This window comes from Macaca nemestrina, chromosome 1, assembly GCF_043159975.1.
Source record: "Macaca nemestrina isolate mMacNem1 chromosome 1, mMacNem.hap1, whole genome shotgun sequence".
Taxonomy (NCBI): Eukaryota; Metazoa; Chordata; class Mammalia; order Primates; family Cercopithecidae; genus Macaca; species Macaca nemestrina.
In genome coordinates, this window is record NC_092125.1 from 141510157 (window position 1) to 141528519 (window position 18363).

The following is an 18363-nucleotide window of genomic DNA, read 5'->3' on the forward strand; positions in this document are numbered from 1 at the left end:
TTTTTTTTGCATTTTTAGTAGAGATGGGGTTTCACCATATTGGCCAGGCTGGTCTTGGACTCCTGATCTCAAGTGATCCACCTATCTCAGCCTCCCAAAGTGCTGGCATTACAGGCGTGAGCCACCATGTCTGGCTCTTTTTTTTTTGAGACAGAGCTTTGCTCTGTCACCCAGGGTGGAGTGCAGTGGTGCAATCTTGGCTTACTGCAACCTCCACCTCTTGGGTTCAAGTGATTCTTTTGCCTCAGTCTCCCTAGTAGCTGGAATTATAGGTGTGGGCTACTAGGCCTGGCTTTTTTTTTTGAGACGGAGTCTCATACTGTCGCCTGGGCTGGAGTGCAATGGTGTGATCTTGGCTCGCTGCAACCTCCATCTCCCGGGTTCAAGCGATTCGCCTGCCTCAGCCTCCCGAGTAGCTAGGATTACAGGTGCCCACCACCATGCCTGGATAATTTTTTGTATTTTTAGTAGAGATGGAGTTTCACTATGTTGGCCAGGCTGGTCTCAAACTCCTGACCTTGTGGTCCGCCCGCCTTGGCCTCCCAAAGTGCTGGGACTACAGGCCACTGTGCCCGGCTTTTTTACTTTTTTTGAGACAGATTCTCGCTCTGTGGCCCAGGGTGGAGTGCAATGGTGTGATCTTGGCTCACTGCAACTTCCACCTCCTGGGTTCAAGTGATTCTCCTGCATCAGTCTCCTGAGTAGCTGGAATTATAGGCATGCACCACCACGCCTGGCTAATTTTTGTATTTTTAATAGAGACAGAGTTTTGCCGTGTTGGCAAGGCTGGTGTTGAACTCCTGGTCTCATGTGATCCACCTGTCTCGGCCTCCCAGAGTGTTGGGATTACAGGTGTGAGCCACCATGCCTGACCCCAACTCAGAGTAGTCTCTGAGAAGAAACTCCCTTTGATTTTGGAACCCAGGAGGCTGGCCTGCCTTCTAATCTAGGTTCTACCTTTCCCCTGCTATCTGGCTTGGCTTACTCACTTGATTCAATAACTTTATGACTTTGAGTAAGTGACTTAATATCACTCTACCTTAGTTCTTTCCTCTGTAAAGTGGGGCCAATAATAGTGTATCTCAAGGTGGTTGTGAGGAATAAACATGTTAATACATGTCAAATGCTTAGAAGAGACTCTTGCACAATAGTAAACACTCCATAGATAATAATGTTATTGTTAGCCAAATGTGGTTATTTTGAGGGTCATATAATGGAAAAATAGATAAAAGAACTTTGCAAATTTAAAATTCCTATACAAATTCAAAAGAATATTGATTGTCTCTGTATATCAAAGGTGACCTTAGTATTTGCCAAGTTCTCTCTCATTTAGGGCCACTAACTGTTCTTCCATTTACACTTCCCTATACAGGATATGGAGTTAATTTCTAGGAAATTAGTCATTAATTACCCATTAATGATGAACTAGGAATGCTCTCAGGAGAGCTGACTAGTTAGAACATGAAATAACTTTGAGTTATCTAAGCTTTACCTTTACTTGGAATTTTAACTTTTTGAATTTTTCAGTAAAGGGATAAAAAAGCTACTCTGCTCTATTACTAGATTCACTGTGTTCATAAGGCAACATGGAAAAAAATAGATAATACAGAAAGAAAAATGACAATTTTAAGGAGAAAAGTTTTTGTTTTTAAATAATTTTCTATGTTAATTAAATTCCGTGGGTGTTTTCTTATTACTTTGTCTCTAGAGAGAATGCAGCAGATTTTGAGCATGCTTTTTTTCGCTCTGCTTAAAATGTATTGGCTATTATATTTCACAGGACTTACGTGGTTTTCAAAAATAGAGGTAATTAATTGTTACGTGTTTTGATGTTCAGCAGGCAAAGGAAACACATTACTTTGTGTAAACAGAGGTTAATATGGAGTCTTTGAAGTCTAAATTACTGAACTATTTGCCTAAGGACAAACTTCTTAACTGTTTAGGTTTCCTCTGGCCTGTAATAAACTACAGTGGTGGGAATAACACAGAAAAGTCCTGTGTATAAAACATTTAGGTCCTGGTTGCAAGCATGTTTGACCCAAATCTGCAGGTTTACCTTTGAGTTACACTGCGAATCAGGGACCTTTCGTTTCCATTTTCCTCTCCTTGTAGTGGTTTAGTTGGTTCATGGTTGATAAAGACAGAAGCATATGTTTCTGGGAATGGTAAACCTTAATTTTGCTTAAGTTTTAAATGATCACTTATTTCTGGAAATGGCACTGGGGCTGAAGAATGTTTATTATTCCATGTTAACATGGGAATGAGTCTAAAGACTAAGTGACGTTTATGCTCATTTCTATTTTACAGCTTCCTTGGGCTCTTGCCAAGGTGACTTGGTTTTGCAAGAGTGAAGAGGACCTGCCTTATAGTGCAGTTTTTTTTTTTTTTAATTGTTTTTGTCTGAAATGATCTACTTTGAGGACAGAAGCTGCACTTTGCAGAGTAAAAGACAAACTATTTCTGGTTTTAACAATTGAACAATCCAGGCAGGTGGGCATGGTGCAGGTTGTGCCCCAGCTTGTGAGGTCTAGCAGATCTTGTGGCCTTTGGACAGGCTTGCCTTGAGGAGGTGGAAACACAACAGTGATGATTTCTAACTTGAAGAGACCTTTGGGACTCCAGTCCAGAAATTTTTACCTGTGTGTGCTGGGTGGGAGATGTGTTGTGCTTCCTGCTATGGGGTGGTGAGAGCTGTTTCCCACCTAAGTGGGACAGGGAGAAGGCATCTGATTGGCACACAGGGTGCAGAAGCAGCACTGGCCCAACTCCACACTCACTTTTCCAGGATCATTCCTTTTGCCCCAAGCTCTGACCGTGTACCCTCTCACTGCTCTGGGGACTATAGAAGCCACAGGGAGGAAGTTGATACTCCTTATGCCCTTCACTCTTCCTGTGCCCCAGACCGAAATCTGTCAGGGGTGGGGTCTTGGACCCCACCTGAAATCGCTTGTGTATCTGGCAGCTTTCTTGGGAGTTTCTCCTCAGGGGGCAGACTCCCATATAAAGTACTGGCTGGTATGACTGCAGCTCCCGTTGACCCACTCACTGTTCACAGAAGCCTAGGAACAGACTGTAGAACCCAGAGAAAGCTCTGGGTGACCTCTGTTATTTAGCAGCTGCTCACAGCACCAGTCACTGTGGCAACTGGGCTTTGTTTATGAAAATGAATGAGGACCTCAAGCCTGGGGCAGCTATACCGTGGACAGAGCTCCCCCTGGAAATAGACTGCGTGCCAGATTGCCAGGGCTAAACCAAAACAAAGACATACCAAACACAAGTAGCCAGGAAGTATTCTGCCCTTGGGGACGAGCACCAAGTCCCGATTGCCTGTATCCCTCCTCACCAAGCATACCCCTGCCAGGGTGAGCTGATCTTGGTTATGCCAGAGACAGACAGAGGCAAAGAACATGGTACTAGTATTGGCAGTTTTGGGAACACAGCCTTGCATTGCTCAGGTCTGGCCTCTAGTTCTGGTTTTAGATGGAAATAATGTTTAGTACCAAAGATCTTGCTTTTTGAAAATTTTATTTCAGGCCCTGCCTTTATGTAAACTGTGATGATCATTTGGGTCTGTACTCAAGAGGCAGGAGAATCACTTGAGCCCAGGAGTTCCGGGCTGTTGTAGTGCACTATGCCAATCAGGTGTCTGCACTAAGTTCAGCATCAGTGTGGTGACTTCCCTGGGGACTCCTAGGGGACTGCCAGATTGCCTAAGGAGAGATGAACTGGCCCAGGTCAGAAATGGAGCAAGTCAAAACTCCCATCCTGATCAGTAGTGGGATTGTGCCTATGAACAGACACTGTACTCCAGCCTGGGCAATATAGCAAGATCCTGTCTCAAAACAAAACAAAACAAAACCCTTGTCTGGAACAACTGAGTTTGGAGTTTGTTGTCCCCTTAGAGTCCTTGCTTTCATATTGATTGTTTTCTTTGTGTCCAGGGCATCCTTGGTAGTTTTAACTCTCCATGGGAATTGGTGAGCCATGGACATCATCTTGGAGCACACTTTGAATCTCAGAGCTTCCTTTTAGGGGACTGCTATGTTCTGGGTGCTTTTGGTATTCACAGGTTTTGTGATTCTATGGCTGGACCCTTCTAGCATATGTGCCTTTTGGTGTCACTTTGTCAGAACCACAGCCAGTGCATGGGTCTTTGATGCCAACCTGTGGCTCTCTTCCCCACACCATGCCTCCTCCTCCTTTTTTTTTTTTTTTTTTGTTTTTTTTTAAGACCTTCGAGTCTCGCTCTGTTGCCCAGGCTAGAGTTCAGTGGGGCAATCTCAGCTCACTTGCAACCTCTGCCTCCTGGGTTCAAGTGATTCTCGTGCCTCAGCCTTGTGAATAGCTGGGATTACAGGTGCGTGCCACCACACCCAGCTAATGTTTGTATTTTTAGTAGAGACGGGGTTTTACTGTGCTGTCTAGGCTGGTCTTGAACTCCTGACCTCAAGTGATCTGCCCACCTCACCCTCCCACAGTGCTGGGCTTACGGGTGTGAGCCACTGTGCCCAGCCACACTGTGCCTTGTTACTGCATGTCTGCTTGGGTCATGGCCCATGTGTCATGGTAGAGGGGGCGGGGTTGGGAGGTAGAGAGTGCTGGCATTGGTGATTTGGCAGCAGGACACATGCCCAGGAAGATGGCCAGAAAAAGAGGGACTCCTTCACATACATATAAGTCAGCCTTAGCCTTAAAGCTTCAAACACCCACTTACTGCATTGAGGAGTCCTTGAGGTCCCTCACCTGTTCTTCCTGGTCTGACTAGATGCCAGGGAATGGGGAGAGAGGGACCTGTGGTGGGAGGGTCCTAGAACTGCAGGGACAGTAATACGGGCTTAAACTAGAATTCCTTCCTGGAAGAATTTTGGTCTTCCTCTACCCCAGCAGCCTTTCAGTCCTTAACTTTAGTAGTGTGCCTTGGGGCTTGAGCAGCTGCTGCTCCTGTGGAGGTGACCATCCAGAGGGATCCTTTCACGGCTGAGTTCACTTGCACCTCCGCTTCTACTTAAGGCAACTACAGTCACGGGGATGGCTGCCCCTGTTTGCTCATGATAATTCCTCATGAACTCTCCTGTTGATAAACTGAACTGGATCAGCTTTAGTTTCCCTTTAACTAGGGATTTAAGTTAAAGCATAACCACAAGTGTCCTGTTGGTTTTCCTTCATTTCAGTGCTGAACATTTATACACTGGGCTATGGATTTGATGTTTCCTTCCTGACTTGGCTGAGGTAACTGTGTGAAATGTGAGTTTGCTATTTGGCAAACTCTTTTTTCCTTTGACTAGTTAATGAAGCCAAAATATTGACCGGGGTGTGGAGTTAGGGGAAGAGGAGGTGTGAATGGGTATATTTGAGAGTTCTTCATGGTGCAGGAGAATCCAGTACTTCACCCTGAGTAATTGTAATTAGGGTAGTAAGTAAACCCTTTCAGGTTTATTCTATAGCAGTCATGATGAGTTATCTTGGGGAAGGGATAAAGAAGACTGTGAGAGGTTGTACTGTTCTGATGCTGTCAGGCTTTGAGAAGCAGCCCTCAGTGTGATCTGAAGAGCTGGTACCCTGGAGTAGATGCTTAACCAAGATGATGTTGCAGACAGTCTGCAGCTGAACTGAACTGGTGTCTCTGCATCCATTCACAGTTACCCCGTGTGGTTAATAACAAGGCCGCTGGGAGTTATGCCCGAACTGGCCATAACTACCTTGTATTCTGGATGGGGGTCAGAGAAACTGAATGGATCGATTCATTTGCTGAGCAGTGAGTGACTGCAGCCTTACTGAAGCCAGCTCCTTTCCAGCTGTTTGATGACATGCAGTATTATTGTTGTTAACAGGTTGGCTAAAGAAGTGAACCTGGGAGAGTCGAGGCTTTGTTCCTCTGTCCAGCACTCAGATATTTCCTGTAGTCGTTCAGTAAACATTTATCAAGTGCTTACTGTGTGCCAGGGGCTGTGTTATCATAACCAGTAACTTAGTCTTCATTAATGAATTATCTTATGCGGTGTGAATACAAAGAAGCCTTAAGAAGGGGAGTTTAATGGGGGACTTTCTGTCTCTGCCTGCTCATCCTTTGGTGCCGTCACTTCATGAAAAGGAAGTAACAGTCAACTTAAATCAGTTTACTTTGGTAATAGCAGTTTTTGAAAAGGTTTGGAGCAGGAAATTGAAACTCTTGAGAAACAGGAGGTTTGGGGATTACTGCTGGATTTTTCTTATTCCTGCTATCCCAAGGACTTGATCCCATTTACCACTGATAATGGGCCCCTTTTATGTTTAACTGTCTTGTCAGTAAGTCAGTGACACATGCTGAGAATAGAAACCAGTACCATTCCATGTCATAACTGCCAGCCCGTACATGCCCCGCTGGTTCTGTTGTTGTGATCGTTGCTACAGCGCTTAACATCAAACGCCAGCCTCATGCCTGGCACTTTACATCACACCTACGGCGTCCCCACCCCAGGAGCTTACCTTCCCTAAAAGTCCAGGACATTTTCTATGTTGGCACCACAGGAATAGGTGGAAGGCAAGGGACAGAAAGTTTTCCTCAGTAAAATGTGGTTTTTGCTTGAATCAATAAAGGCAACTATGTTAATCTGTTTTAATAGGAAAGACTTGTAGGTAATTTTTTTCCTCCACTAAATTCTGCTTTTAAAAATGTTTAGGGTTGAGTGTAAGAAGAACAGGTTGATAACTGTCTGTTCATCGCTTTTCTGTTCTTGCAAAATATGTGATTTGCAGTGGTTGACTAAGTGGTAGCCTCTGAGGGGAGGAAATGAGAGGCGTGGAACTCCTGGTCCGCTGCCCTGTAGGTGCCTCCAGACCGGTGAGGGGAAACAGGCATCAGGCGGCATGGCCAGGCCTTTTTTTTTTTTTTTTTTTTTAGTAGTGGATGGGAGAAAATGGGAATGTGACTAATTTTATTCAATACTTAGGTCGTTTTGTCTGTCTGCCTTACTGGCCATAGGGTCATCTTCAGCTGAAGAAGGAAGTGCTGGCGCTTAGGAATGGCTGTCAGGAGCCATCGGCGTGCTCCTTCAAACAGGAAGGGCAGTGCTGGCTTCAGCTAAGAGCGAGAGAGCTTCTTTCCCCAGACACCCAGTATGTCTCTCTTTGCAATCACTGGCTGAATTGACTCAGCTTTTCCCCACCTCCCCACCCTTGAATCAGTCCCTGGTAGAGTAATGGAGTTACAGTGATTGGCTTAGGACAGTCAGCTGGAGACTCAGTCACACCGCTCACCACAGGGGCCTCCTACTAAATATAAATGTGGGCAGGACTTAAAATAGAAGAAATGCACATCTAACAGGACCATGACTTAGGGTTAAGGTACTGGACAAGGTCATGGAGAGGCGATCATGGCCCTTGTTTGTGTTTCCTCAGTTCCCTCGGCAGCCTTCTAGGGGACCTTCTAATGTGCTATCTCACTGTGTACCTGTCTCTGTCTCCCGACTCCAGGAGTATAGCTGCTTAAAGCCAAGGCACTCTGTCTTACTATTTGTGGCCACTGTAGCTGGCACATAGCGGGGACTTAATATGTGTTTCAGCAAATTGAACGAAAAGGGATACTTCATATCCTTTGTGTTTAACTTTTATCAAACATTGCTTGAAACAAGTGGTTTTTTTTGTTTTGTTTTGTTTTGTTTTGTTTTGTTTTTGTGAGACGGGGTCTCATTCTCACCCAGGATAGAGTACAATGGCACTATCTGGGCTCACTGCAACCTGCACCTCCGGGTTCAAGTGATTATTCTGCCTCAGCATCTTGAGTAGCTGGGACTATAAGCACCCACCACCATGCCCTGCTAATTTTTGTATTTCTAGTAGAGATGAGGTTTCACCATGTTGGCCAGGCTGGTTTCAAACTCCTGACCTCATGTGATCCACCCATCTTGGCCTCCCAAAGTGCTGGGATTACAGGCGTGAGTCACTCAGCCCGACCACAAGTGGATTATTGATAGTGTATTCATTGCACATTTTATAACAACTTTATTGAGATATAATACATGTACCATATAATTCACATCTTTAAAGTGTACAATTCAATCATTTTTAATATGTTATCAGAGTTGTGCAGCTGCCACCACAGTCAATTTTAGAACATTTTAATCATCCTCCAAAAAACCTCTCTATCCATTGGCAATCTCTCCCTATTCTCCCCTTTCCTCAGGCCCTAGTAACTACTAATCTATTTTCTGTTTCTATAGATTTGCCTATTCTGGACATTCTGTAGAAGTGGAATCATGCCATATGTGGCCTTCTGTGACCAATTTCTTTCACTTAACATGTTTTCAAGATTCATCCATGTTGCAGCATGTATTTGGCATTTCATTCCTTTTTATGGTCAAGTAATATTTTGTTGTACGTATATACCGCATTAAAAAAATTTGTCATCAGTTAATGAACATTTGCATTGTTTCCAGTCTGGGGATATTAGGAATAATGTTGTTAAGGGCATTCATATACGTACAAGTTTTTGTGTGGCTTATGTTTTTTTCCTTTTTTCTGGGAAGTATGGCTTTGGCCAAGGCCAAAGTCAAGCACGTCCTTACGTTTTTATTTCTCTTGGATTTATATGTATCTGAGAGTAGAATCACTGGGTCATACAGTTACTCTGTATTTAACCCTTTGAGGAACTGCCAAACTCTTTCAAAGTGTTTGCATTATTATTGTTATTATTTGTTGAGACGGAGTCTTGCTCTGTTACCCAGGCAGGAGCACAGTAGTGCGATCTTGGCTCACTGCAGATTCCACCTCCCAGGTTCAAGCGATTCTCCTACCTCAGCCTCCCAAGTAGCTGGGATTACAGGTGCCTGCCACCGTGCTCGGCTAATATTTGTGTTTTTAGTAGAGACAGGGTTTTGCCGTCTTGGCCAGGCTGGTCTCAAACTCGTGACCTTGTGATCCATCCACCTCGGCCTCTCAAAGTGCTGGGATTACAGGTGTGAGCCACCATACCTGGCCTGTTGCATTATTTTATACTCCCAGCAACAATATATGAGGGTTCTAGTTTCTCCACATGCTTGCCAACCTTATTATTATCTGTCATTTTGACTTAGTCATCCTAGTGGGTATGTAATGGTATCTCAATGGATGTTCATCAATGAAAATAAACATTTGAATGGCCACCCATGCATGTCAGATGCTCTTTCCTAGGTGTGGGGGCATAGAGATTTGCAACTTTAGGCTCTCTCTGCCTCTCTGGCCTCATCTGTTTTCACATCTTTCCTCTAGATTTATGTTCCTCAAACACCAAACTGTTTGTAGTCCTCATGCTATCATGTCTTTTCTTACTTCTAGGTCTTTGCCTATAATATTAATGCAATGTGAATATTAATGCTATTACTAGTTAACTCTTAAACAGCCAATAAATTGTAGAGTTGGCAGTCTGGCTCCAAAGTCTGTGTTCTGTATTACAGACTCTTTTTTTCTTTTAAAATCAACTTTATAGTGAAGTATAACTTATATAGATTAAAATGTATGCTTCATTTATTTTTTTTGAGACAGGGTGTTGCTCTGTTACCCAGGCTGGAGTGCAGTGGTACAGTCTTGGCTCACTGCACCCTCGACCTCTCAGGCTCAGGTAATCCTCCTACCTCAGCCTCCTAAGTCACTGGTACTACAGGTGTGCACCACTAAACTTGGCTAATTCTTGTATTTTTTGTAGAGACAGGGTCTTGCTATGTTGCCTAGGCTGGCCTCAAACTCCTGGGTTTAAGCAGCCCTCCTACCTTGGCTTCCCAAAGTTTTGGGATTACAGGTGTGAGCTCTGTGTCCAGCAAAATGCACACATTTAAAGGTACATTTTGATGAGTATTAATGAATACGTATACCTGTGCAATCACCACTGCAATCAAGATACAGGGAAGTTTTCTATTATTTGTCTCCACCCCTTTCATTCTCTTCAGCCTCCCTGTAGTCCGTATCCCCAGTCCCAGGCAATTACTAATCTGCTTTCTGTTGCTATAGATCAGTTTTGCCTGTTCTAGAATTTCATGTGCTCTTTTGTGTCTGACTCCTATTTGCTCAGCAAAATGTTTTTGAGAATCAATAGCCAGGTTTTGCATGTATTAATAATTTGTTCCTCTTTGATGCTGAATATTTTCCGCGGCGTGGATATACCCCAGTTTGTTTATTCATTCACCTATTGATGGATGTTTGGGTTGTTTCCTTTGAGTATTATGCAGTTAATTAGCTATGAACCTCTATAAACATGTCATTTTGTGGACATATGTTCTCAGTTTTCTTGAGTAAATACCTAGGACTGTAATTGCTGGGTTGTATGTAACTTTATAAGAAACTACCACCCAGTTCTTCAAAGTATGTGTACCTATGTTGGTTTTAATACAGATTTGTCATTTCCTATCCTTGTTGCTTGGGTAGATTGTATTAATTCTTAAGAATCACCTCAGATATCACCTGTCCTAGGAAGCCTTTTTTTGACCCTTCTCATCTTCTCCTTCTTTGAGGTGAATTAGGGAGACTTCCCCTCCATGCTCCCATAACACCTTGATGATTGAGTGTTCACTGGCCTTTCCCATTAGACCGTGAGCTCCTTGAAGAAGGAAAATGTTATTATTTCTGTATCTCCAGGACCTTATATGATATTTACCATCTAGATAGGTGCTCAATAAGTGCTTGTGAATGGGTGACTAAATAGGACATTATTCATCTTTATTTTTATTTTATTTTATTTTTGAGACAGGGTCTATCTAGCTCTGTTGCCCAGACTGGAGTGCAGTGGTGTGATCTTGGCTCGCTGCAGCCTCCGGCTCCTGGGCTGAAGCAATCCTCCCACCTCAGCCTCCCAAGTAGCTGGGACTACAGGCACGTGCCACCACGCTGGCCAATTTTTATATTTTTTTGTAGAGATGGGGTTTTGCCATGTTCCCAGGCTGGTCTCGAACTCCTAGACTCAAGTGATTCTCTTGCTTTGGTCTCTCAAAGTGCTAAGATTACAGGCGTGTACCACCATTCCCCACCCTTATTCAGCTTGATAAGGGAGTTTATGGCCCTGTAAAGGAGATAAAATAGGCATGCAAATAACTAATGTAAAGCAGAAATTGATAGAGTTGAAGAACAAAGTCTGTGAGAAGTGAAAGAGAGTGATAGCTTTTAGTGAGGAGAATTTGGGAAGGCTAATAAAGGAGATAGGATTTCAACTGAGCCCCCAAAATAGATTAGCTGTGCAGAGATATTATTACCCATTGATTCTAAAGGGATTTGATCTTCTGTTCTAAAAGATTGGTGAGGCTAGAAAATGAAGTTTGTGTTTGGGAAGGTCACACTAAGATTCATCTCTTTTTTTTTTTTTTTTTTAATGCTTTGCTTTTCTCAGCCTATAGCAGGCACTAGGAGATACTGGAATTGTTTTCTGTTTGGCAGTAGAAGAATATAAATGTGGCTATCATCTCTCCAGATTCTAAAGTCTTCTAGGTGGGATTGAAAAGACTTCTCTTATCCTCTTTGCCTCTTACCCCGTAATATGGTAACAGGTCACGTAAGTCACACTATTGCCAAAGCTCTGCATAGCCATTTGTCTGGTCTCTTTGGTCTCAGCCACCTGGCTTCACTATTTAGCACATATTTGTCCGTTGTCTTCTATAGCACATGTTCATAGACTATTGGAGCTGGGAACTTTTAAAATAATCAAATGATAGGCCCTCTTTTTACAGAGGAGACTTGATACTGAAATCTAGAGACTGGCCTGGTTAATAATAGTAATGATAAAAGCTGCCATTTATTGACCATTTAATATGTATCGTATATTTGCATGCATTACGTAATCCTCACAAAGTGTAGATGTCTTCATTTTACAAATGAGAAAACTAAGGCAAAGTTTCAGATGGTACAGACACAACCAGGATTCAAAGCCAGGTCTTTTCTCTACAGCATCCTACTCAGCTCAGACAAGGCCCCAGGTCTGCAGAGTTGCTGACCACAGGGGAGGAGGAAGTTGGGCCACAGCTCTCAGGTTCATGAGAGGGCATTGTCACTGAAGTGGAGGAAACCAGGGTTCTCTGCTTCCTAGAGAGACACTGAGATTGTTCCTTTAAACCACATATGATTTTAAAAATAAGATATGTAGAGCAGAAGCCAATCAGCTAGCATTGGCTTTGATCAGAATTATTTTTATGATAAAGTAGAGCATATTTTTACATTTTTAATTAAGTAATATTCAAAAACAGATTTGCACAGTAAAAGCATTAAGAATGTATTAGGTTGGTGCAAAAGTAATTGTGTTTTTTGCCATTACTTTTTTTTTTTTTTGAGACAGTCTTACTTCTGTCACCCAGGCTGGAGTGCAGTGGCGTGATCTCAGCTCACTGTCTCCCAGGTTCCAGTGATTCTCATGCCTCAGCCTCCTGAGTAGCTGGGATTACGGGCGTGAGCCACCATACCTGGCTAATTTTTGTATATTTAGTAGAGATGGGGTTTCACCATGTTGGCCAGGTTGCTCTTGAACCCCTGACCTCGGGTGATCCACCTGCCTTAGTCTCCCAAAGTGCTGGGATTACAGGCATGAGCCACCGTGCCTGGCCATTACTATTACTTTTAATGGCAAAAGCTGCAATTACTTTTGCATCAACCTCATAGAGGGATGGAGAGCAAAGTCAGAGTTCTTCTCATGTCTCCAACCCGTCTCTAGCATCACCCCTACCTTAGGTAAGAACCATTTATAGTTAGTTATCCATTCAATCCTTTTTCTATGCATATATGTGCATGCGTATGGACAAATACACATAGTTTTAGAAGGTTAATAAATTGTATCATTCTTTACATGTTCTTCTGCAATTAAAAAAGAACATGTCATTAAGATATTTCTGTCTGTACAAATAACACTGTTTTAAATGCAGCATATATATTTCATGGTATAAATATACCCTTTTTGATGAACATTTAGGTTATTATTATTTTAGATGGAGTCTCGCTGTATCTTCCAGGCTGGAGTGCAGTGGTGCAATCTCAGCTCACTGCAAGTATCCGCCTCCTGGGTTCACGCCATTCTCCTGCCTCAGCCTCCCGAGTAGCTGGGACTACAGGCGCCCACCACCACGCTCGGCTAGGCTAATTTTTTTTTGTATTTATTTGGTAGAGACGGAGTTTCACCGTGTTAGCCAGGATGGTCTTGATCTACTGACCTTATGATCCGCCCGCCTCGGCCTCCCAAAGTGCTGGGATTACAGGCATGAGCCATAGTGCCTGGCCGGTTTTTAAAAAAATATTTGTTTATTATAAATACCGTGGCAGTTAACACTTATGCCTGTAATACTGTATAATACCATAACAGTGATGTTGTAAAGTTATGGTGTTGTACAGTTGGTATATTTACACTGATATCAGTTACAGCCTGGTGTAAATACAATTATGATGTAATGCCTTTAGAGAGAGGTTGGACAGTCCAGTTGCTGTCCAAACCTGGCTGAGAAGATTACAAAAGACTTAAAATATTTCTACTAGTCTTTATTATTGAATGACTACACCCTCTGAAAAGTATGAATTGAGTATTATGATTGCTCCTACGTGAAAGGTTAGCAAGCATTTAATATGTGCTAGGTATTTTCTTGTGTATTCTCTCATTTGAGTCTTGTAATAATCTCATGAAGAATGTGCTGCTCTTCACTGTTTATCTGGAACTAAGACTGAGAAAGATTGTGGCTTGCATAAAGTGACACAGCTTCTAAGAAGCCAGTTCAAGATTTGAACCCTCATCTTCTGTGATCAATTTGTTTTTTCTTTCCCCATTTTCTGAAGCTGGTTCATTCTCTTAAGAACTGTAAGGAGAAAAATGATAGAAGGCAGAATATCTTTGAACTAATGAAATCACAGCATAAGCAAAGTGGGCAACCTGTGGATTTAGGGGAGAGAGGGGCTGGTAAAGCCTCTGAACCTGTCACTGTGCTTGGAGGTGTGATTCATGACTTCAGGATAGTGGCTATGCTGAGGGACCTTGGTGTCTGACAGCAACGTCCTGCTATTGTAAGCTATGGATTTACTATCATGCTAAGAAATAAATCATGACTAGGAAAGGCTGTATGTTTAGATGCTGCTGACGCCTGTAGGCCCTCTCCAAACAGGAGAATGGCTCTAGTGGATGAATTGTCTCGGCTTCCTCTGAGTTTTAATTTCTATATGGGTCAAAGGGTTAGTTTAGGCTGTGGGATCCCTAGCTCTTTGAGGAGTGGCCTCGCTTACAAGGTCAGTGGAGTGGGATGATGGTCAGCATTTTTTTTTTTTCCTAGACAGAGTCTTGCTCTGTCACCCAGTCTGGAGTACAGTGGCACGATCTTGGCTCACTGCAATCTCTGCCTCCCGGGTTCAAGCGATTCTCCTGCCTCAACCTCCTGAGTATCTGGGATTATAGGCACGTGCCACACCACGCCTGGGTAATTTTTGTATTCTTAGTAGAGACAGGGTTTCACCATGTTGGCCAGGCTGGTCTTGAACTCTTAACCTCATGATCCGCCTGCCTTGGCCACCGCACCCAGCGATGGTCAGGATTTAAGGGCTGTTTCTCAGCTCTTCCTGGACCCTGTGTTTTAGGTCCCCCAAAGAAGGTGTGAACAGCCTTTTGGAATCTGTTTTACTCTGGCAAAATGATCTGTGTCCATAGATTGTAGGAGGATGCTGTTGGTGGTATAATAATACTCTCACATTTAAAAATAAGTCATCAAGGCCGGATGCAGTGGCTCACGCCTGTAATCCCAGCACTTTGGGAGGCCAAGGTGGGAGGATCGCAAGGTCAGGAGATCGAGACCATCCTGGCCAACATGGGGAAACCCCATCTCTACTAAAAATACAAAAAATAAGCTGGGCGTGGTGGCGGGCGCCTGTAGTCCCAGCTACTCGGGAGGCTGAGGCAGGAGAATGGCATGAATCTGGGAGGCAGAACTTGCTGTGAGCCGAGATTGCGCCACTGCATTCCAGCCTGGGTGACAGAGCGAGACTCTGTCTCAAAAAAAAAAAAAAGTAGTCAAATGTATTTGAGGAAGAAAACTAAGAAAATCTGGAAAAAGCCCCACCATCAACAAAAAACACACAAAACTCTAAAACTCATAATAGGATAAATGATGTTCTTATAATGAATGTGTCAGCGTTTTAACACATGTGTACTCAAGTGTGTGGTGATACAGGATGTGTATAACAGAAAGCACAAATGTGGTCATTATTTACATTAAGTCTCCCACCTCCAAGACACACACACAAAAGGTCCCACTTGAGTATGTGTAATTACATCTCTGAATACTCCCTTGATCCTATTTTTTTTCCTTTTCCCTAAACACATATTTTGGTTACTTTTCCAAAGACACACGATATATATTAGCCTCACTCAGAACCACAGGGAACATACTCAATTGAATCACACCTCTCTGAGTAGTGTATAAAGTGTAACATTTTAAAACACCAGGGACTAGGGCTGGCAAGGTCCATGGGGAATCCTGAAGGCTGGTTTCCAGCCACAACTGTGCTGGAATGAAAATAGAAAACAATGAGGCATGTGCAGAGTCAGCTTTTCTTTGTGTCACGGCTCAGCAGTTTTCCTGCTGTCCTAAAGTTTCCTTAAAAAAAAAAAAAAAAAAAAGGCTGAGGCTAAGGGGAAATGATGCAGTTGCAGTTGAAATTTTTTTTTTTAATAGTAAAGACTGAAAATATAAACTAGCAGCTGGTGCTGTGGGAACATGTGAAATGAAGTGTGAGTTAATGGTGAGAAATCTCACTGCTCTTTGCTTGGCTGTGAGGACACGTGTGTGCACACGCAATCACAGAACACACCTCACCACACACACAATACAGATGCAGCCCTGGATTTTCACTGTGGTGTGGTACAAGCTGTGCTGCTGTGGTCATCGCAAAGCATAGGCTTTATTTTTTGCTTCTGCTGCTCACTTACTGTGGAACCTTGGAAATATTACTTTATTCATTAATCAAATAATTTCACTTAACAAATACTTATTGAATGCTCAGTATGTGCAAAGCCAAGGTAGGTGCTATGGAGGATTAAGAAGAAAACACATTCCTTTAGATGCTAAGGGCATAGTTAAGACAGTGCTCAGCTTTGGCTGGGTGTGGTGGCTAACACCTGTAATCCTAACACTTTGGGAGGCTGAGGTGGGAGGATCACTTGAGGTCAGGAGTTTGAAACCAGCCTGGCCAACATGGTGACACCCCATCTGTACCAAAAATGTAAAAATACTAGCCGGGCAGAGTGGCGGGCGCCTGTAATTCCAGCTACTTGGGAGGCTGAGACAGGAGAATTGCTTGAACCGGGAAGGTGGAGGTTGCAGTGAGCCAAGATCACACCCTTGCACTCCAGCCTGGGCAACAGAGCGAGACTGTGTCTCAAAAAAAAAAAGATAATACTCAGCTTTGCAGCCATGTTGCTGTGAGAAGAACCAACCTGCTGCCGGAATTCACAGGAAAGAGCAAGGCGGCACTCAACGGAGGTGGTGAAGACCACTGAGCATGGTAGAGAAGGGGAGTGAAGATTAGGAACCCACAGGTGGAGCTGGGGAAGCATGAGGCCTTTCTGGATGGCTGGGCTCCAGAAGGAGATGGGGGCCCCTGTCGTGGTAGTTGCTGACTGCCAAGCTAAACTGTCCCTTAATTTCTCTGGGCCCCGCTCTCCTCATCTGTAGAAAAGACAGTGAGATTTTTTTGTTTCAGTGTGCCAAAGAAAGAAAGAGAATATTATGTTTGTAATATAGGCATGCAGGTTGCTGCTAAGTCGTGTGCCTTAGTGCTTGAGTACAATTAGGTTTTTAGCCGTTTATGAAAAGTAGACGCCAAAAGCTTTCTCCTTTTTTCCTTTCTTGTTTTTTATTTTTAAGCACCATTATCACTAGGAAACTGTTTGCTGTAGGAAGGACTTGTGGAAACTTGTTTTGTAAAATAGAAAAAAAAAAGGAAAAGAAAAAGCTAAGTAACCATCAAGCCTTTTTCAGGAGTGGGGAAAAAATCGAAATTTACATACTCCAAACTTAAAGCTTTATTAATGATCATTATTTTAAATGTCTGTAAATGCATCTGTAAAAAACTCCAGCCAAGACAGAGGGAGATGTGAATTATCACATATATTGACATTTTTTTTTCTGTTATCAGTGGCATCCTTCAGAAAGTACTGATTAAAAAGGAAGGCCATTCCCAGTTCTTGGTTTATTTGCCTCATAGCGTACCAAGTCAAGGTTGAGCTGGGACCTTGTTCCAGAAAGCACAGGCTTCCTTTCTGATTGGAAATAATATGTATTTTGTTTGACCTTCAGGATACTCATGGCTTTACTGGAATACATGGGCGAACATTTGTCCTGGCAAGGCCAGGGCAGTTTAAGCTTGGTGTCCAGAGGGATTGCTTTATAGAGCAATTAAAAGCAGTGGGAGGGAGGTGACTGTAGAAAATCAGACATTTGCATCCTTTCTGGCCTAAAAATCAAGTGAGTAGTTTCAAAAAGCAGTATTTGAAAACAAACAAACAAGCACTTCTAGAAGTTTCTGTCTGAACACTTGAGAATTTTGCCAAGGTCATAGTGTTCTTTATTTTTTCTTTTTCCTTACATGTTACTTTCTGAAATATGATCATAGTGTTCTTTTGCAACTGATCTTGGTATGAAGAGGAGGTTATATCTTCTATATTACACAGTGCTAATATGTGTAATATTAACTTTTTTTGAAAGATTGTCAAATATGGACCGTGGAAAACAGTTTCCATGCCATTTGAACGTTATTTTCTTTATGATGCTTTGTTTGTAAAAATATTATTAGATAGCTAGGGATGTTTACTACTGCCAGCTGGAGTTAGGCCTCATGGTAGCTTTTTAAAGTCAGGCTGGAGGTGAGTTCAAAGCCTAACACAGAGTTTAAAGTTATTGTTCTTATTTGAAGTAAATGCATAATTGGAGACTGTATTCTGTTTTCTTGAATTCTTAGCTACGCCAGTAATTCTTGTTTCTTAGGGCCACAGTTTGGTTCTGTCAAATGTGTAGTTGTAGAGATGATAAATGATAAAGTACTCAGAGATTAGATGAATTCATATATGGTGACATTAAGATGTTTTCTTTAATAAGAATACCTATTATATGGGAGTAAGTGAAAATAATCATGTCTTAATGTAGTTGAAATCCTGTATTCATTTAGGGGGAAAAAAGTAAGTACTTTGTATTCTGCTTATGTAAAAGGATATGAAAGAATGTATATAATTAAATTTCTCAATGCTTCATTTTGCTTTTGATGTGCAAAATATAACTTTACTGCTAGGTAAAATTATACTTGAATATTAACTGTTATTGCATGAGTTTAGAGTTTCAGTTGAGCCTAGTATATGGGAACCACACAGTTTCTAGTAATTTTCAAAATATAGTCCCATAAAGATGAAAGAGA

At 42.6% G+C, this 18363-nt stretch overlaps 1 protein-coding gene across 3 annotated transcripts in view; it reads left to right on the top strand.

Annotated features, from left to right (window-relative positions):
• The window catches only part of LOC105485380 (transforming growth factor beta receptor 3), a 206646-nt gene that overhangs the window by 51874 nt on the left and 136409 nt on the right, over window positions 1-18363 (top strand). The window contains exon 1 of one of the 3 annotated variants that reach the window (XM_011747678.3): window positions 5057-5229. The exons of the other annotated variants lie outside the window; for them this stretch is intronic. The gene's annotated coding sequence lies outside the window, so the exon portion shown is untranslated. Of the gene's footprint in view, window positions 1-5056; window positions 5230-18363 lie in introns of those variants that run through there. 3 annotated transcript variants of the gene reach the window in all.